The sequence below is a fragment of the Procambarus clarkii genome, chromosome 37 (assembly GCF_040958095.1).
Source record: "Procambarus clarkii isolate CNS0578487 chromosome 37, FALCON_Pclarkii_2.0, whole genome shotgun sequence".
Lineage (NCBI taxonomy): Eukaryota > Metazoa > Arthropoda > Malacostraca > Decapoda > Cambaridae > Procambarus > Procambarus clarkii.
Window position 1 is genome coordinate 12,815,285 of NC_091186.1, and position 22,209 is coordinate 12,837,493.

At 52.6% G+C, this 22,209-nt stretch overlaps 1 protein-coding gene across 1 annotated transcript in view; it reads left to right on the plus strand.

Moving 5' to 3' along the window:
- Positions 1-22,209, plus strand: part of LOC123765914 (micronuclear linker histone polyprotein-like) — a 49,615-nt gene that overhangs the window by 5,053 nt on the left and 22,353 nt on the right. The window lies entirely within an intron of this gene.

Here is a 22,209-nt window from a genome sequence, read left to right on the forward strand (position 1 = left end):
GTCAGGAGCCAGGTGAGGGTCTATGTGAGGTGAGTCAGGAGCCAGGTGAGGGTCTATGTGAGGTGAGTCAGGAGCCAGGTGAGGGTCTATGTGAGGTGAGTCAGAAGCCAGGTGAGGGTCTATGTGAGGTGAGTCAGGAGCCAGGTGGAGGTCTATGTGAGGTGAGTCAGGAGCCAGGTGGAGGTCTATGTGAGGTGAGTCAGGAGCCAGGTGGAGGTCTATGTGAGGTGAGTCAGGAGCCAGGTGAGGGTCTATGTGAGGTGAGTCAGGAGCCAGGTGGAGGTCTATGTGAGGTGAGTCAGGAGCCAGGTGAGGGTCTATGTGAGGTGAGTCAGGAGCCAGGTGGAGGTCTATGTGAGGTGAGTCAGGAGCCAGATGGAGGGTCTATGTGAGGTGAGTCAGGAGCCAGGTGGAGGTCTATGTGAGGTGAGTCAGGTGGAGGTCTATGTGAGGTGAGTCAGGAGCCAGGTGAGGGTCTATGTGAGGTGAGTCAGGAGCCAGGTGAGGGTCTATGTGAGGTGAGTCAGGAGCCAGGTGGAGGTCTATGTGAGGTGAGTCAGGAGCCAGGTGGAGGTCTATGTGAGGTGAGTCAGGAGCCAGGTGAGGGTCTATGTGAGGTGAGTCAGGAGCCAGGTGGAGGTCTATGTGAGGTGAGTCAGGAGCCAGGTGAGGGTCTATGTGAGGTGAGTCAGGAGCCAGGTGAGGGTCTATGTGAGGTGAGTCAGGAAGCCAGGTGAGGGTCTATGTGAGGTGAGTCAGGAGCCAGGTGAGGGTCTATGTGAGGTGAGTCAGAAGCCAGGTGAGGGTCTATGTGAGGTGAGTCAGGAGCCAGGTGAGGGTCTATGTGAGGTGAGTCAGAAGCCAGGTGAGGGTCTATGTGAGGTGAGTCAGGAGCCAGGTGGAGGTCTATGTGAGGTGAGTCAGGAGCCAGGTGGAGGTCTATGAGAGGTGAGTCAGGAGCCAGGTGGAGGTCTATGTGAGGTGAGTCAGGAGCCAGGTGAGGGTCTATGTGAGGTGAGTCAGGAGCCAGGTGGAGGTCTATGTGAGGTGAGTCAGGAGCCAGATGGAGGTCTATGTGAGGTGAGTCAGGAGCCAGGTGGAGGTCTATGTGAGGTGAGTCAGGTGGAGGTCTATGTGAGGTGAGTCAGGAGCCAGGTGAGGGTCTATGTGAGGTGAGTCAGGAGCCAGGTGAGGGTCTATGTGAGGTGAGTCAGGAGCCAGGTGGAGGTCTATGTGAGGTGAGTCAGGAGCCAGGTGGAGGTCTATGTGAGGTGAGTCAGGAGCCAGGTGAGGGTCTATGTGAGGTGAGTCAGGAGCCAGGTGGAGGTCTATGTGAGGTGAGTCAGGAGCCAGGTGAGGGTCTATGTGAGGTGAGTCAGGAGCCAGGTGAGGGTCTATGTGAGGTGAGTCAGAAGCCAGGTGAGGGTCTATGTGAGGTGAGTCAGGAGCCAGGTGAGGGTCTATGTGAGGTGAGTCAGAAGCCAGGTGAGGGTCTATGTGAGGTGAGTCAGGAGCCAGGTGAGGGTCTATGTGAGGTGAGTCAGAAGCCAGGTGAGGGTCTATGTGAGGTGAGTCAGGAGCCAGGTGAGGGTCTATGTGAGGTGAGTCAGAAGCCAGGTGAGGGTCTATGTGAGGTGAGTCAGGAGCCAGGTGAGGGTCTATGTGAGGTGAGTCAGAAGCCAGGTGAGGGTCTATGTGAGGTGAGTCAGGAGCCAGGTGAGGGTCTATGTGAGGTGAGTCAGGAGCCAGGTGAGGGTCTATGTGAGGTGAGTCAGAAGCCAGGTGAGGGTCTATGTGAGGTGAGTCAGAAGCCAGGTGAGGGTCTATGTGAGGTGAGTCAGGAGCCAGGTGAGGGTCTATGTGAGGTGAGTCAGGAGCCAGGTGAGGGTCTATGTGAGGTGAGTCAGAAGCCAGGTGAGGGTCTATGTGAGGTGAGTCAGAAGCCAGGTGAGGGTCTATGTGAGGTGAGTCAGGAGCCAGGTGGAGGTCTATGTGAGGTGAGTCAGGAGCCAGGTGAGGGTCTATGTGAGGTGAGTCAGAAGCCAGGTGAGGGTCTATGTGAGGTGAGTCAGGAGCCAGGTGGAGGTCTATGTGAGGTGAGTCAGGAGCCAGGTGGAGGTCTATGTGAGGTGAGTCAGGAGCCAGGTGAGGGTCTATGTGAGGTGAGTCAGGAGCCAGGTGGAGGTCTATGTGAGGTGAGTCAGGAGCCAGGTGAGGGTCTATGTGAGGTGAGTCAGGAGCCAGGTGGAGGTCTATGTGAGGTGAGTCAGGAGCCAGGTGAGGGTCTATGTGAGGTGAGTCAGGAGCCAGGTGGAGGTCTATGTGAGGTGAGTCAGGAGCCAGGTGAGGGTCTATGTGAGGTGAGTCAGGAGCCAGGTGAGGGTCTATGTGAGGTGAGTCAGGAGCCAGGTGGAGGTCTATGTGAGGTGAGTCAGGAGCCAGGTGGAGGTCTATGTGAGGTGAGTCAGGAGCCAGGTGAGGGTCTATGTGAGGTGAGTCAGGAGCCAGGTGGAGGTCTATGTGAGGTGAGTCAGGAGCCAGGTGAGGGTCTATGTGAGGTGAGTCAGGAGCCAGGTGAGGGTCTATGTGAGGTGAGTCAGGAGCCAGGTGGAGGTCTATGTGAGGTGAGTCAGGAGCCAGGTGAGGGGCTATGTGAGGTGAGTCAGGAGCCAGGTGGAGGTCTATGTGAGGTGAGTCAGGAGCCAGGTGAGGGTCTATGTGAGGTGAGTCAGGAGCCAGGTGGAGGTCTATGTGAGGTGAGTCAGGAGCCAGGTGAGGGTCTATGTGAGGTGAGTCAGGAGCCAGGTGGAGGTCTATGTGAGGTAAGTCAGGAGCCAGGTGGAGGTCTATGTGAGGTGAGTCAGGAGCCAGGTGGAGGTCTATGTGAGGTGAGTCAGGAGCCAGGTGGAGGTCTATGTGAGGTGAGTCAGGAGCCAGGTGGAGGGTCTATGTGAGGTGAGTCAGGAGCCAGGTGAGGGTCTATGTGAGGTGAGTCAGGAGCCAGGTGAGGGGTCACCATCAAGACATACAAGCCGAGGAGGAACGCCGACTGCTGTTCCAGTACTAAAAGGAGACAGGAAAATCCAACCTTCCAGAGTAGTCTAAACAGGAAAATATAATCCACCCGTGAGCGTGTCACTGTCTTGTTTCCACGGCGCTCTATGTCAAATTATAAGCATATTCTGGATCACTTTGTGCCCACGTTGGAATAAAATGAATTAAACTCTAACATAGAATTATATCTTTCTATTTCAACATGTCTGACCAGATATGTCACAGCTAAACAATATATTTATTAATCTGTAAATTGACGCGTGGTATTGTTCGTAGGATGAAAGTGAAATGATAAAAACTGGACACATTTCAAGATGGGAGTTTATTTTAGCCCTAAACACACTTTTTCTCCTGACACCCTGACCAATACGACTATTGTTGATTCAGTCTCGTACATTACTGTATTCTGCACCACCAGACCTCAGAGAAGAACATTGAGGAAGCCATACGGTTCTCAAAATAACTTCAATAACCGATAAAAACGACTGCAACCCAGTTTAAGTTAATCCTTTCTTTTTTAATGGCCGACACGCATGATAAGGACTCAGTTCTAAGATTGCCCTCAGCAAATAAGGCGCCGTCTTAGTAAATGGCCGCCATTTTGGATAATGGCGGCTGTTTTTAACCTCAGAGGGGGGGGGGGGGGGGGTGGGGGGAATTGACGGCACCCCGCTTTCTGCAATCATTTTCCCGGGGGTCTAAGGGTCGTACGTGCTAAATGGAGCCCGCTTATAGCTTTTTTTGTTAACGTGGACCAATTGGGTTAATAGGCGCGCCATTCCTGATGCTGCGTCTGATGACAATTAACTATAATTGCACCCAATTTTGCGACAGTGATAAACACCGCTTAGGGAACTGTATCATAGGCGTCAGTTACGTATATTTTCTTTGAAATGTTACGTGAAATCTCAGCCCTATATCAGGAGACTGTTACAGCTGAACATCCTCTAATATGACCGATTGGGCCACTGTAACTTGACTGATTGGGTCACTGTAAGTTGACTGATTGGGTCACTGTAACTTGATTGATTGGGTCACTGTAACTTGACTGATTGGGCCACTGTAACTTGACTGATTGGGTCACTGTAACGTGACTAGTTAGGGCTCATAATTCACCATGGGATTTTGACTGATTGCTCCTCTGAGTAATTAAACTATAATGACTCCTGTGAAGCATATAATGATGAGTAGTTGGCTCATCATCGTACCCTCAATGATGACAATTAAGATGCAGTTTTCAACTGATGCCCATAACCTGGGTATTGACGGATGGTTTGAATGCCTCTCTCTAGACGACACGCTGCTATAAGCCAGGATAATAATACTCAACCACCGGCTAAGGGAAGGGTAGGAGAGGGAGGGAGGGAAGGGTAGGAGAGGGAGGGACAGGTAGGAGACGAAGGGACGGAGCCTGAGTGACCTTGTCTCTCAAATCACGAAAAAAACCCAGACGTTGTGTCCTCTCCTTTACCGCCACAGTTCCTGGAGTTGTTGACCAGTTGACCAGACAAACCTCCTCATTAGAGGTGTGAGTGGTGTTGACCTCCTCACGCCTCACCTCTCCCAGTGCCTGTGAGGGCCACCTCACTAAGCCAAGTAACTCTCACCTCACGCTAAGCCACCTCCCCGCACTCACAAACCTCCACCTGTCGACACAGGCACGCCAGCTGTCGACACACAGACAGGCACGTCAGCTGTCGACACACAGACAGGCACGTCAGCTGTCGACACACAGACAGGCACGTCAGCTGTCGACACACAGACAGGCACGTCAGCTGTCGACACACAGACAGGCACGTCAGCTGTCGACACACAGACAGGCACGTCAGCTGTCGACACACAGACAGGCACGCCAGCTGTCGACACACAGACAGGCACGTCAGCTGTCGACACACAGACAGGCACGTCAGCTGTCGACACACAGACAGGCACGCCAGCTGTCGACACACAGACAGGCACGCCAGCTGTCGACACACAGACAGGCACGCCAGCTGTCGACACACAGACAGGTACGTCAGCTGTCGATACACAGACAGGCACGCCAGCTGTCGACACACACAGACAGACAAGCCAGCTGTCGACACATACAGACAGACAAGCCAGCTGTCGACACACACAGACAGGCACGCCAGCTGTCAACACATACAGACAGACAAGCCAGCTGTCGACACACACAGACAGGCACGCCAGCTGTCGACACACAGACAGGCACGCCAGCTGTCGACACACACAGACAGACAAGCCAGCTTACAGAGTGCATCAGCAACAAGTCTGAAACTTCCGGTGCAAATGCATTCCGGATTAACGTTATTCAGAACTTGCTCAGTAAGATTAAGAAAAATACCACTTGAGATCCTCCCTCGGGATCCCCAGGCGGCTTTGAGTGCTCACTTGAGCACCTCAGGGGTGTGCTCACCCTTGAGCACCACAGGGGGTGTGCTCACCCTTGAGCACCTTACTGCTTTGTCCCTACCTTGGTCCCTACCTTAGTCCCTGCCGTCTGAACTTCACACGAGTACCTAAGTAACAGGAGACAACGAGTCAGTGTGAGGGGTGAGGTCTCAGATTGGCGAGACGTCACCAGTGGGGTCCCGCAGGGGTCAATCCTTGGACCCATACTGTTTCTTATATATGTAAATGATCTTCCAGATGGTATAGAATCGTTTATCTCATTGTTTGCTGATGAAACAAAAATTATGAGGATTAAGACGAAGGAAGACAGAATGAGACTACAAGATGAGCTAGACAGACTGCATGAATGGTCCAACAAATGGCTACTAAAGTTCAACCCGAGTAAATGTAAGGTAAGGAAACTAGGCAGTGGAAACAGGAGGCCAGGCACAGGATACCGAATGGGAGATGAAGTCCTTCATGAAACGGACAGAGAGAAAGATCTAGAAGTTGATATCACACCAAACCTGTCTCCTGAAGCCCACATCAAAAGAATTACATCTGCGGCGTATGCGAGGCTGGCTAACATCAGAACTGTCTTCAGAAACCTGTGTAAGGAATCCTTCAGAACCTTGTATACCACATATGTAAGACCAATCCTGGAGTATGCGGCCCCAGCATGGAGCCCGTACCTTGTCAAGCACAAGGCGAAATTTGAAAAAGTTCAGAGGTATGCCACTAGACTAGTCCCAGAACTAAGAGACATAAGTTACGAGGAAAGGCTGCGAGAAATGCACCTCACGACACTAGAAGACAGAGGAGTAGGGGAAGACATGATCACAACCTACAAAATTCTCAGAGGAATTGACAGGGTAGATAAACTGTTTATCACGGGTGGTACGCGAACAAGGGGACACAGATGGAAACTGAGTACCCACATGAGCTACAGGGACGTTAGAAAGAACTTTTTTAGTGTCAGAGTAGTTAACAGATGGAATACATTAGGCAGTGATGTGGTGGAGGCTGACTCCATACACAGTTTCAAATGTAGATATGATAGAGCCCAGTAGGCTCAGGAATCTGTACACCAGTTGATTGACAGTTGAGAGGCGGGACCAAAGAGCCAAAACTCAATCCCCGCAAGCACAAATAGGGGAGTACGAGCCCTCTTGACACGGCGCAACGCGCTCAAGTGGCAGTCCACCCTTCTGAGCCGCTTCCCATACTCCTGGCCCGGGCCGGCCTCCGTTTTCTGTCGTAGCAGAGCATCCATGAGGGTAACTGGGATAATTTAACATGATGGGTTTAATTCACAGGACTACCAGCACCAGGTCACCCCTCACAGGACTACCAGCACCAGGTCACCCCTCACAGGACTACCAGCACCAGGTCCCCCCTCACAGGACTACCAGCACCAGGTCCCCCCTCACAGGACTACCAGCACCAGGTCCCCCCTCACAGGACTACCAGCACCAGGTCCCCCCTCACAGGACTACCAGCACCAGGTCCCCCCTCACAGGACTACCAGCACCAGGTCACCCCTCACAGGACTACCAGCACCAGGTCACCCCTCACAGGACTACCAGCACCAGGTCCCGCCCTCACAGGACTACCAGGGATGGTAGCAACACTGGGCGTCACCCCAGCATCAAGGTTCTCAGGCAGGATCAGTGAATTGGCTCGGGAGATGAATAGGTTCATTACCAGATGATTGGTGGGAAATATGTGCCCGGAGGGTCTTGGAGGGAGTGCTGAGGCAGGGAGTGCTGAGGCTGGGAGTGCTGAGGCAGGGAGTGCTGAGGCAGGGAGTGCTGAGGCAGGGAGTGCTGAGGCAGGGAGTGCTGAGGGAGTGAAGACTGACTACCCTCACATTCATGTGTACAGTGAAGACTGACCAAAAGCATTACAATAAACCATTTTTAATTAAAACATGAAAGCTAACCTGAAGAGGCAGTAAACTCACCCAAGTAAACCAAATATAACTTAAGAGGAATGAATATAATCAAAAGCGAAACTGAAGAAGAGGGAAAAAAGAGGAGGTAAAAGAGAAATTGGAACACAAACAAGAGAGAAGACGAGGCACCGGCCGCGTCTGTCTGTCAAGACGGTTCATATCTCACCCCGGTCGAGGAGACAGACGCACCAATAGCAGAGACGGGCTGACAGTGGACGGGTAGAGAGAGACGGGAGGAGGGAGGACAGGAGGAGCCTTAAGAATATAAAAAGAAAGAGAGAGAGACATAAGAGAGAATAAACTACCAGGAAACCAGTAAAGGTCAAAGTGCCGGAAACACCGAGTAATGTATTGTCTTAACTATGGACGGGGAGGGAGAGAGGGAGGGAGGGAGGGAGGGAGGGAGGGAGGGAGGGAGGGAGGGAGAGAGGGAGATAGAGGGATGGAGAGAGGGAGAGGGAGAGGGAGGGTGAACCGGATAAGAAAGGCTAAAAGAAGGAACAGTGTGATGAATGAAAGAAATTTTGTTTCCGCTGACAGAAAAGAATGACATCGGACTAGACGAAGGAGACAGGGTGAGAGGGAGACAGGGTGAGAGGGAGACAGGGTGAGAGGGAGACAGGGTGAGAGGGAGACAGTGAGAGGGAGACAGGGTGAGAGGGAGACAGGGTGAGAGGGAGACAGTGAGAGGGAGACAGGGTGAGAGGGAGACAGGGTGAGAGGGAGACAGAGTGAGAGGGAGACAGAGTGAGAGGGAGACAGAGTGAGAGGGAGACAGGGTGAGAGGGAGACAGAGTGAGAGGGAGACAGGGTGAGAGGGAGACAGAGTGAGAGGGAGACAGGGTGAGAGGGAGACAGGGTGAGAGGGAGACAGAGTGAGAGGGAGACAGAGTGAGAGTGAGACAGGGTGAGAGGGAGACAGAGTGAGAGGGAGACAGAGTGAGAGGGAGACAGGGTGAGAGGGAGACAGAGTGAGAGGGAGACAGGGTGAGAGGGAGACAGAGTGAGAGGGAGACAGGGTGAGAGGGAGACAGGGTGAGAGGGAGACAGAGTGAGAGGGAGACAGAGTGAGAGTGAGACAGGGTGAGAGGGAGACAGAGTGAGAGGGAGACAGAGTGAGAGGGAGACAGGGTGAGAGGGAGACAGAGTGAGAGGGAGACAGAGTGAGAGGGAGACAGGGTGAGAGGGAGACAGAGTGAGAGGGAGACAGAGTGAGAGGGAGACAGGGTGAGAGGGAGACAGAGTGAGAGGGAGACAGAGTGAGAGGGAGACAGAGTGAGAGGGAGACAGGGTGAGAGGGAGACAGAGTGAGAGGGAGACAGAGTGAGAGGGAGACAGAGTGAGAGGGAGACAGAGTGATATATCACCTTAGTATGACCAACAAGCATGTGAAGGAAGCGTCTGACAGCGTCACAGGTCACACCTGTGTGAGGGGTCATAGATGTCAATCCATCGTCATCAGCGCTGTCAGACTTACCATCCCTCAGACGTACGTTCGAACCTTCGTAACGGCCCTTGTGGATTTGTTCATTTGATGCATCACGCTATTGTGATTTCTGTGTGTAGCTTACCATCCCACCTTTGGCCACATCGTGGAAGGACTTGCCACAGATAAGTCCAAGGGCACTCATCAAGTCCAAGGACAGTCATCACGTCCAAGTGACAGAGCCAACAGTTAGTAACGACACCCAACTGTGACTCAAGTTTGAGCAATAACACTTTAGCTCATCCCATTCTAGGTGTCTGCTTCAGGTCCGGGAACACTGCCCCATCTCTTAATCGAACCCCTTCCTGACCTCCCCCCTTCTGGGATTCAACTTCTTCACTATAAGAAAGGAATATCATGAATTCTAATGTCATTGAAATTCTACAAAAATCTATAACAAACGATCCAACGGGAGATGTTTGCCACAAAGTTTGGAGCGCGAGGAGAGGACATTACCTGATGACCGCTGGCGCCAGGAGGACGACGAGGAGAAATAGGAAGAGAAAGATTAAGGACGGTAGAAGGTGGAAGAGAAGAAATGTTTGCAGGAGAAATGGTTGATGAGTGTGATGAAGAGAAGAGTTGTGATGAGTATGGGGGAGGGGATGCAGAATCGAGCAATTAGCTCATGGACCCCCGCCTTTCTAACCAATTTATTTCTATTTCTCTATAATGTCTACAACATATATTTCTCTCTAATACACACACACACACACACATACAGGAAGCAGCCCGTAACAGCTGTCTAACTCCCAGGTACCTATTTACTGCTAGGTAACAGGGGCATCAGGGTGAAAGAAACTCTGCCCATCTGTTTCCGCCTAGACCGGGAATCGAACCCGGCCCACAGGATTAGGAGTCCCACGTGCTGTCTATTCAGCTTCCAGACCCCCCTGTGTGTGTGTGCGAGTGTGTGTGTGTGTGTGTGTGTGTGTGTGTGTGTGTGTGTGTGTGTGTGTGTGTGTGTGTGTGTGTGTGTGTGTGTGTGTGTGTGTGTGTTCAAACTACTGTGTTTATCTGCACAAACTTCTGTCTTTGTGTGCACAAACTACTGTGTGTGTGTGCATAAACTACTATCGTTGTGTGCACAAACTAATGTCTTTGTGTGCTCAAAGTACTGTGTGTGTGTGTATGTGCTCAAACTACTGTGAGTGTGCACAAACTACTGTGTGTGTGCAAAAACTACTGTGAGTGTGTGCACAAACTACTGTGTGTGTGTGCATAAACTACTATCGTTGTGTGCACAAACTAATGTCTTTGTGTGCTCAAAGTACTGTGTGTGTGTGTATGTGCACAAACTACTGTGAGTGTGCACAAACTACTGTGTGTGTGCAAAAACTACTGTGAGTGTGTGCACAAACTACTCTCAGTATGTGCACAAACTACTGAAAACAACTTTCACAAACTGGAAGCTGTTTATTTGTTTCTAATTTTCACCTGATGACGTAAATTTGAATTAATATAATGCGTCGCCAAACCTGTCAACTCTGATTCATTTACCAAACAGTTCAGAAGACAAAGTAATTAACGTACTGACTTGTCAATATAAAGGAACTTTGTTATTTGTTAATTAGAGCTAGTAACCAATATTAATTAGTAATATGCCATTGTTCTTCAATTTCCCACCCGGTTCGAAGGACCAAAGCTTTTGTGGCCGTGTTTTTTGTTTAACTCCATGTTTAGATGGAGGTTTTGTCAAGTTCAACACTTTTGTCCCTTGGAAACACAAACTACAAGGCAGCACATTAGGTGTTAAGTTCCCTTAATCAGCACATATTTACACACCTGTAGCACAGACTAAATTTTATTTTATCTGCAAGTTATAACCAGAGCAAGATGGAGGTGCTGCGCTTGTAATGGAAAATGTTTTACGTGTTAATTAGGAATTTCATACGATGAGAGAATTGTCAGTCGTGTGAGTGAGTGTGCATTTGTGACACCTACATGCAGGAAGAGGGGTATCATTTGTGCTCATGACACATGAACTGATTAGTTTTTTTTTTGTGTGATATCTTCACTGGTAGTGTGTCTGTTAATGATACCTGCACAAGGCAGGGTGCGGAGGTTGTCTCTTCATGATATCTACTACATGTTGGGAGTGTGTCTGTTTATGATACCCACATGCGAGGGGCGTGTCCCTTACTGAAACCAATACTTTGGAGGTGTGTGATGATGACACATTCCCGTATCTATCTCTCTCTCTCTCTCTCTTTCTCTCTGTCTCTCTCTCTCTCTCTATTTCTCATTTTGACTTTTAAATTGATTTACCGTATCACTGATCAGCGCATCCTTGATAATTTTTTCTGTTCAAATTGGGTAAGTCATTTAACCCTTACGAGTTGCCATGGCAACCACAAACATGGCTGGAGGTCCATTAGCAAGTGCAGGATCCTCTCACCAAATTTCTCCATTTGTTCAGCACTCCTGGATAAGCCTAACGGGCGCTGGGAAGCCTCGTCTTTCTTATATATATTCTGGCACGTGTATCAACTTATTTTAAATAATTATACGTCAATGATATAATTAAAATTTAAACCATATGACTCACATGTGTACAGAAGCCATGTGTTGAAATTATCACATTCTCATCCCAGGCAAATTGGCGTTGAGAAGATAACGAACTAATCAGCGCCAATTTAAAAGCACATAAAAATCAAGTGTTATGTGCAAACTGCACAAAGTGTGCAGGCTAGTGCAACCTGTCCTCCTATTACAGTGTTGCAATCTGATGTTTGACATTGCGTATTTGTTGTACCTAAGGCCAAAAAAATCACCGTATTAGAAAATGGGTAGCGGCTTACAATATTGACATAATTTCCCATTTTCTGTTCGGGGGTGCTCTGATAGGTTAGGATAAACTTTAGTACACAGTTTCTCGACATTGGGGAAACCTTCGGAGTACGGACTGACTAGTGGCCTTAGGCAAATGAGTGAATTTTCTTAGGGGGTAAACTACCGTAGATATAAAGATGTCGTTGAGGCTCACAGACGCTGTTTCCACACGACCTGTTCCATGACAGTGATGTAGAATTAGGTCTAGTCATGTTTATCACGGCGCCCGAAGGACGCCTCGATAACTAGTTGATAAAATATATCATACATCCTGCAAGCTCAACTTGGTCAGTACACACACACACACACACACACCAGTTGATTGGCAGTCGAGAGGTAGGACCAAAGAGCCAAAGATCAACCCTCCTATCCCCCACGCAAGCATAACTAGGTGAGTGCAACTAGGTTAGTCCACACACATGCATGCACACACACACACACACACACACACACACACACACACACACACACACACACACACACACACACACACACACACAACCATCCTAGTAGTTTCCTGGCTATTTCCTGGAGATTCTTAACTGGAATGACAAACATTGAAGACTTGTGAGCTAAGTATCGCCTTGTGTGTGTGTGTGTGTGTGTGTGTGTGTGTGTGTGTGTGTGTGTGTGTGTGTGTGTGTGTGTGTGTACTCACCTAGTTGTACTCACCTAGTTCTGTTTGCTGGGGTTCAGCTCTGGCTCTTTGGTCCCGCCTCTCAACCGTCAATCAACTGATGTACAGATTTCTGAGCCTACTGGGCTCTATCGTATCTACATTTGAAACTGTGTATGGAGTCAGCCTCCACCACATCACTTCCTAGTGCATTCCATTTACTAACTACTCTGACACTGAAAAAGTTCTTTCTAATGTCTCTGTGGCTCATGTGAGTACTCCGTCTCCACCTGTGTCCCCTTGTTCGCGTCACTCCAGTGTTGAATAGTTCATCCTTGTTTACCCGGTCGATTCCCCTGAGGATTTTGTAGGTTGTGATCATGTCCCCCCTTACTCTTCTGTCTTCCAGTGTCATTTCCCGCAGCCTTTCCTCATAACTCATGAGGAATAACTCCTATCCTAGGAGTTAACGACACACACACACGTGTGTGTGTGTGTGTGTGTGTGTGTGTGTGTGTGTGTGTGTGTGTGTGTGTATGTGTGTGTGTGTGTGTGTGTGTGTGTGTGTGTGTGTGTGTGTGTGTGTGTGTTTGTGCAAGGCTCAGCTTACGGCAGGCAGGACTGTGGGGTTGATGTGGGTGGGGGGGGGGGCCCTACCCCTAAAATAATATTTTCTCCAGCCTCTGGGCCCCTGACCTCTAACTACTTGACCCCCACTCTCTGACCCCTGATCTTTAGCTCCTGTCCCCTGACCTCTTGTAACACGGGGGGGGGGCAGAAGGAAGGAAATCCTCTTATGGGGGTTTGTAGAATATTAGTGGGTATTTGTGTGTGTACTCACCTATTTGTGCTTGCGGGGGTTGAGCTCCGGCTCTTTGGTCCCGCCTCTCAACCGTCAATCAACTGGTGAACAGGTTCCTGAGCCTACTGGGCTCTATCATATCTACATTTGAAACTGTGTATGGAGTCAGCCTCCACCACATCACTGCCTAATGCATTCCACCTGTTAACTACTCTGACACTGAAAAATTCCTTTCTAACGTCCCTGTGGATCATGTGGGTACTCAGTCTTCACCTGTGTCCCCTTGTTCGTGTACCACCCGTGTCTTTATCTACCTATCAATTCCCCTGAGAATTTTGTATATGGTAATCATGTCTCCAGCAACGTTTCTGTCTTCCAGCGAAGTTAGGTTTAGTTCTTGTAGTCTTCCCTCACAGCTCATGTACAGGTGGGGGTTCCATACCCAGGTTGCATATTAAAGAGTGTGTCTGACATAGGTTGTTTAGGTGGGGGAGGGGGGGTTGTCCATGCTAGCTGGGGTTGCATACTAAAGAATGGGTCTCACATGGGTTGCAAAGATGTCTAAAAGATATCTAAATTTCTGAAGGCTAACAGACACTAGACAGTTGGGAACATATAAATGTCATAATGATCTTCACTTCTGGCATTAGAGTTTCGACAATGGTATATTTTAATTAATGATTATTAATACATTTGTATTATGATTTCTGATGTATCAATCTGTTTCCCCACCCCCCTCCCCTCGTTCCCTGCTGCTGTACAGGTCCTTTCATGCGTTTGTGTCCTCATAACCTTGCATTTAACTCAGTTGGAGTCTAGTAGCCACTTGTCCGAGAATCTTTTGTAGAATCACTTTAGCAGGATATTGCCTTATACATTTATTCAGATTGATCCGTTGAATTCTGTATCATCTGAAAAAAAAATGGAGATGATGGAGCCAATTTCCTGGCAGGTCGTTAGTATATAGTTGAAATACGATAAGTGTAATTTCTCCTCTATGACTTTATCCCTTTGTTTCCTTCCTGGTAGGTACTCCTCCGCTCATGTAAACACACAGTCGAGTCGCAGTTTCAAGTGTGGGAGAGTATCAAATGTTTCTGACAAGCTTGTTATGGAAGGAGAAGAAAAGGTTGGCATGTAAGATTGTCTTTTGCTGAGACACTGTGTGTGTGTGTGTGTGTGTGTGTGTGTGTGTGTGTGTGTGTGTGTGTGTGTGTGTGCGTGTGTGTGTGTGTGTGTGTGTGTGCGTGTGTGTGTGTGTGTGTGTGTGTGTGTGTGTGTGTGTGTGTGTGTGTGTGTGTGTGTGTGTGTGTGTGTGTGTGTGTGTGTGCGCGTGCGTGTGTGTGTGTGTGTGTGTGTGTGTGTGTGTGTGTGTGTGTGTGTGTGTGTGAGAGTTGTTACCTAATGGACTCTACAGCAGGAATATGAGCCTCGATTTCAGGTCCCTGATTTCAGTTTCCCCTCTAATCTCCTCTCTCTCTCTCTCTCTCTCTCTCTCTCTCTCTCTCTCTCTCTCTCTCTCTCTCTCTCTCTCTCTCTCTCTCTCTCTCTCTCTTCCCCTTTCCATCTCCCCTTCTCCCTAATCCTTCTTCTGTCTATCCACTCCTCCCCTCTTCCTGCTCTCTTCCCTCTCCCTCTACTCCTTGTCCCCTTCGCTATGTTCTCTCCCTTCTACTTCCTTTCTTCCCTCCCTCTTCTATTCTCTCCCGTCTATTCATTCCCCTCCCAACAATAATTCAGTTTCTATTATTTTTCTTTCCTTTTCTTTTCATTTCGATAATTCGGTTTTCTTCGTTAGATTTTTCTCTTTTCCTCCAATTCCATATTTATCAGTTTTCCTTCTTCACCTTCACTACTGATTGTCTTACCCCTCGTCCTCCTGTCCTGGTGGAGGTGACAGAGGCCCCGTCCACCCTGTCACCACACACACACACACACACACACACACACACACACACACACACACACACACACACACACACACACACACACACACAGGTGCTGGACAGGGGATTAAATTACACAGCAAATACAGGTTCAGGACAGTGAGCTCTGAAGAGACAGACCGAGGTGGAGATGACGGTAGACAGGAAAGTGGAACAGAGAGCACAGACAGGGGGGAACAAAAAAGCATCACTACTCACGTTGATAAGAGACAGACATGTTCAAATTCTGTCCGAAGCGCATTTGCAGACTTTTATATATTTATTTCTGTCCAAAAAATTACGTCAGAAGAAAACAAAATTTACGTCAACACCAAAACAAAAAATTTGCTTCCCTACCTCACACCTCACACCTCACACCCCACACCTCACACCCCACACCCCACACCTCACACCTCACACCCCACACCTCACACCCCACACCTCACACCCCACACCTCACACCCCACACCTCACACCCCACACCTCACACCTCACACCTCACACCCCACACCTCACACCCCACACCCCACACCACACACCCCACACCCCACACCTCACACCTCACACCCCACACCTCACACCCCACACCTCACACCCCACACCCCACACCACACACCCCACACCCCACACCTCACACCTCACACCTCACACCCCACACCACACACCCCACACCCCACACCTCACACCTCACACCCCACACCTCACACCCCACACCTAACACCCCACACCACACACCCCACACCTCACACCTCACACCTCACACCTCACACCTCACACCCCACACCCACACCTCACACCCCCCACCTCACACCCCACACCTCACACCCCACACCCCACACCTCACACCTCACACCTCACACCTCACACCCCACACCACACACCCCACACCCCACACCTCACACCTCACACCCCACACCTCACACCCCACACCTAACACCCCACACCCCACACCACACACCCCACACCTCACACCTCACACCTCACACCCCACACCTCACACCCCACACCCCACACCTCACACCCCACACCTCACACCCCACACCACACACCCCACACCCCACACCTCACACCCCACACCTCACACCCCACACCTAACACCCCACACCCCACACCACACACCCCACACCTCACACCTCACACCTCACACCCCACACCTCACACCCCACACCCCACACCCCACACCCCACACCCCACACCTCACACCCCACACCCCACACCCCCCACCTCACACCCCCCACCTCACACCCCACACCTCACACCCCACACCTCACACCCCACACCCCACACCCCACACCTCACACCCCACACCTAACACCCCACACCCCACACCCCACACCCCACACCTCACACCTCACACCTCACACCCCACACCTCACACCCCACACCTCACACCCCACACCCCACACCACACACCCCACACCTCACACCTCACACCTCACACCTCACACCTCACACCCCACACCCCTACACCTCACACCCCCCACCTCACACCCCACACCTCACACCCCACACCTCACACCCCACACCCCACACCACACACCCCACACCTCACACCTCACACCTCACACCCCACACCTCACACCCCACACCTCACACCCCACACCCCACACCACACACCCCACACCTCACACCTCACACCTCACACCCCCACACCTCACACCCCCCACCTCACACCTCACACCTCACACCCCCACACCTCACACCCCCACACCTCACACCCCACACCCCACACCCCCACACCTCACACCTCACACCCCACACCCCACACCTCACACCCCACACCCCACACCTCACACCCCACACCCCACACCCCACACCCCACACCTCACACCTCACACCCCACACCCCACACCCCACACCTCACACCTCACACCCCACACCCCCACACCTCACACCCCCCACCTCACACCTCACACCCCACACCCCCACACCTCACACCCCACACCCCACACCCCACACCCCCACACCTCACACCTCACACCCCACACCCCACACCTCACACCCCACACCCCACACCTCACACCTCACACCCCACACCTCACACCCCACACCCCACACCCCACACCTCACACCCCCCACACCACACCCCACACCTCACACCCCACACCTCACACCCCACACCCTCACACCCCACACCCCACACCTCACACCTCACACCCCACACCCCACACCCCACACCCCACACCCCCCACCACACCCCACACCCCACACCTCACACCTCACACCCCACACCCCACACCTCACACCCCACACCCCACACCTCACACCCCACACCCCACACCTCACACCCCACACCCCACACCCCCCACCCCACACCCCCACACCTCACACCTCACACCCCACACCCCACACCTCACACCCCACACCTCACACCTCACACCCCACACCCCACACCTCACACCCCACACCCCACACCCCACACCTCACACCCCCCACCCCACACCCCACACCTCACACCCCACACCTCACACCCCACACCCTCGCACCCCACACCCCACACCTCACACCTCACACCCCACACCCCACACCTCACACCCCACACCCCACACCCCACACCCCACACCTCACACCCCACACCCCACACCCCCACACCCCACACCCCACACCCCACACCTCACACCCCACACCTCACACCCCACACCTCACACCTCACACCTCACACCCCACACCCCACACCTCACACCTCACACCCCACACCCCACACCTCACACCCCACACCCCACACCTCACACCCCACACCCCACACCACACCCCAAACCTCACACCCCACACCTCACACCCCACACCCCACACCTCACACCCCACACCCCACACCTCACACCTCACACCCCACACCCCACACCTCACACCTCACACCCCACACCCCACACCCCACACCTCACACCCCACACCTCACACCCCACACCTCACACCCCACACCTCACACCCCACACCCCACACCTCACACCTCACACCTCACACCCCACACCCCCACACCCCACACCTCACACCCCACACCTCACACCACACCCCACACCCCACACCCCACACCCCACACCCCACACCTCACACCCCACACCTCACACCACACCCCACACACCACACCCCACACACCACACCCAACACCTCACACCCCACACCCCACACCCCACACCTCACACCCCACACCACACCCCACACCCCACACCCCACACCCCACACCTCACACCTCACACCCCACACCCCACACCTCACACCTCACACCACACCCCACACCCCACACCCCACACCCCACACCCCACACCTCACACCCCACACCTCACACCTCACACCTCACACCCCACCCCACACCCCACACCACACCCCACACCCCACACCTCACACCCCACACCCCACACCCCACACCTCACACCTCACACCCCACACCACACCCCACACCCCACACCCCACACCTCACACCCCACACCTCACACCTCACACCTCACACCTCACACCTCACACCCCACACCCCACACCTCACACCCCACACCCCACACCTCACACCCCACACCTCACACCCCACACCTCACACCTCACACCACACCCCACACCCCACACCTCACACCCCACACCACACACCCCACACCCCACACCCCACACCACACACCCCACACCCCACACCCCACACCCCACACCCCACACCCCACACCCCACACCCCACACCCCACACCCCACACCCCACACCCCACACCTCACACCTCACACCCCACACCACACCCCACACCCCACACCCCACACCTCACACCCCACACCCCACACCTCACACCCCACACCTCACACCCCACACCTCACACCTCACACCCCACACCACACCCCACACCCCACACCCCACACCTCACACCCCACACCCCACACCCCACACCTCACACCCCACACCCCACACCCCACACCTCACACCCCACACCTCACACCCCACACCTCACACCTCACACCCCACACCACACCCCACACCCCACACCCCACACCTCACACCCCACACCACACCCCACACCCCACACCTCACACCCCACACCTCACACCCCACACCACACCCCACACCCCACACCTCACACCTCACACCCCACACCCCACACCTCACACCCCACACCTCACACCCCACACCTCACACCTCACACCCCACACCCCACACCTCACACCCCACACCTCACACCCCACACCCCCACACCTCACACCCTACACCCCACACCTCACACCCCACACCCCACACCCTACACCTCACACCCCACACCCCACACCCCACACCTCACACCTCACACCCCACACCTCACACCCCACACACCACACCCCACACCCCCCACCTCACACCCCACACCTCACACCCCACACCTCACACCCCACACCTCACACCTCACACCCCACACCCCCACACCTCACACCCCACACCTCACACCCCACACCCCCCACCCCACCCTCATGACTTTACCTCCTCTCCCTCGAGTCGAAATTATAGCAATTTCAGGTCAATTGTTTTTAATTGCTTGAAGTATTAAGTTGACTGCCAGTTGCAGGTTGCATAACGGTCTCTAACAGTTCGAGACATCAACAGTGTTGCTGGGAAAAGTGCAACTGCTGCTTCCTGAGGCAACGAACAACAACAACAGGAATGTTTTGGGGAATGATATGTTGCAAGGGAGAGTTTCCCACGCTCTTCAAGCAGGTGGAATTGGTCACTCAAGCAGTTGCAACCACTAGGGCAGGTGGTGAGGGCAGGTGGTGAGGGCAGGTGGTGAAGGGGCAGGTGGTGTGGGCAGGTGGTGAGGGGCAGGTGGTGAGGGGCAGGTGGTGAGGGCAGGTGGTGAGGGCAGGTGGTGTGGGCAGGTGGTGAGGGCAGGTGGTGAGGGCAGGTGGTGAGGGGCAGGTGGTGAGGGCAGGTGGTGAAGGCAGGTGGTGAGGGCAGGTGGTGAGGGCAGGTGGTGAGGGCAGGTGGTGAGGGCAGGTGGTAAGGGCAGGTGGTGTGGGCAGGTGGTAAGGGCAGGTGGTGAGGGCAGGTGGTGAGGGCAGGTGGTGAGGGCAGGTGGTGAGGGGCAGGTGGTGAGGGCAGGTGGTGAGGGCAGGTGGTGAGGGCAGGTGGTGAGGGCAGGTGGTGAGGGCAGGTGGTGAGGGCAGGTGGTGAGGGCAGGTGGTGTTTGCCCTACACGTCCACCGTCATTCAATATGTAAATTGGAAAACTAGTTTTTCTGAATGTTTAAAGAACGGAAGGAATTTCCTGTTTAATTATTTCTTTAATTATTCCCCGCCTCGAACTGGCATCTTACAATCGGTCGTTGTGACAGAGATTGATTTGTATTTTCATGACTGATTTAGCAATTAATATTTCTGACAAAGAGTCTTTTTATTTTTTAATAAAGTCAGTGTACCGTAGTTGATAGAGGTTGTGGCGAGGCTCTATAAGCTCTTACCTGCTGGCTCTAACAGCTCTCTCTCTCTCTACTACAGCTCTTACTCTTGTAGCTCTCTCTCTGCCACAGCTCTCACTCTCACTTGCTCTTTGGTCCCGCCTCTCAACCGTCAATCAACTGGTGTACAGATTCCTGAGCCTACTGGGCTCTATCATATCTACACTTGAAGCTGTGAATGGAGTCAGCCTCCACCACATTACTTCCTAATGCATTCCACCTGTTAACTACCGACACTGAAAAAGTTCTTCCTAACGTCTCTGTGGCTCATGTGGGCACTGTGTCTCCACCTGTGGCCCCCGTGTTCGTGTCCCACTGTTGTAACCCACAAGTTAGGATGGGATATTAGCTAGAGAATCATTACTACAATACTAAGCAAATGATGAGTGGAAGTATCCTTCAAGATTGAGACTGTTGTCACACATCGAAGTAAGGTCAATGGGTTAATGGACCCATTGGTCAATGGATTATACTTTCGGTTAATGGTTAATCGGATTATAGTTTCCTTGAGGCGCGGGGTGAAGTGCTTGAGGCCATGGGGCCTGACAGCTGAGTGGACAGTGATTTGGATTCGTAGTCCTGAGGTTCCGGGTTCGGTCCCCGGTGGAGGCGGAAACAAATGGGCAAAAAGTATCTTTCAACCCTGATGCCCGTGTTACCTAGCAGTAAATAGGTACCTGGGAGTTAGACAGCTGCTACGAGCTGCTTTCTAGGGGGATGTATAACAAAAAAGGAGACCTGGTTGAGGACCGGGCCGCGGGGACGCTAAGCCCCGAAATCATCTCAAGATGGCTGGCAGGAGTCAGTCTGGTGGTGGGAGTGGTAGTGGCAGGTCCTCCTGATCTCCGTCTGTGGCAACGACCAAGTGGAGCAGCGACTATGTGGGGACTCATGTGATCTGCTTGAAAAAGTTATGGCTGCAGTGTGATTATTGACCATAAGACTAACCGGGTGTGTAGCGTTGTGGTAATCATTCAGTAATAGCCACTCTCTCTACTCTCTCCAAGCCCCTCCCTCTACTCTCCCCAAGCCACTCTCTCTACTCTCCCCAAGCCACTCTCTCTACTCTCTCCAAGCCACTCTCTCAACTCTCTCCAAGCCCCTCCCTCTACTCTCCCCAAGCCACTCTCTCTACTCTCTCCTAGCCCCTCCCTCTACTCTCTCCAAGCCACTCTCTCTACTCTCTCCAAGCCACTCCCTCTACTCTCTCCAAGCCCCTCCCTCTACTCTCTCCAAGCCCCTCCCTCTACTCTCTCCAAGCCACTCCCTCTACTCTCTCCAAGCCACTCTCTCTATTCTCTCCAAGCCACTCCCTCTACTCTCTCCAAGCCCCTCCCTCTACTCTCTCCAAGCCCCTCCCTCTACTCTCTCCAAGCCACTCTCTCTACTCTCTCCAAGCCACTCCCTCTACTCTCTCCAAGCCCCTCCCTCTACTCTCTCCAAGCCCCTCCCTCTAGTCTCTCCAAGCCACTCCCTCTACTCTCTCCAAGCCACTCTCTCTACTCTCTCCAAGCCACTCCCTCTACTCTCTCCAAGCCCCTCCCTCTACTCTCTCCAAGCCCCTCCCTCTACTCTCTCCAAGCCACTCCCTCTACTCTCTCCAAGCCACTCTCTCTACTCTCTCCAAGCCACTCCCTCTACTCTCTCCAAGCCCCTCCCTCTACTCTCTCCAAGCCCCTCCCTCTACTCTCTCCAAGCCACTCTCTCTACTCTCTCCAAGTCACTCCCTCTACTCTCTCCAAGCCCCTCCCTCTA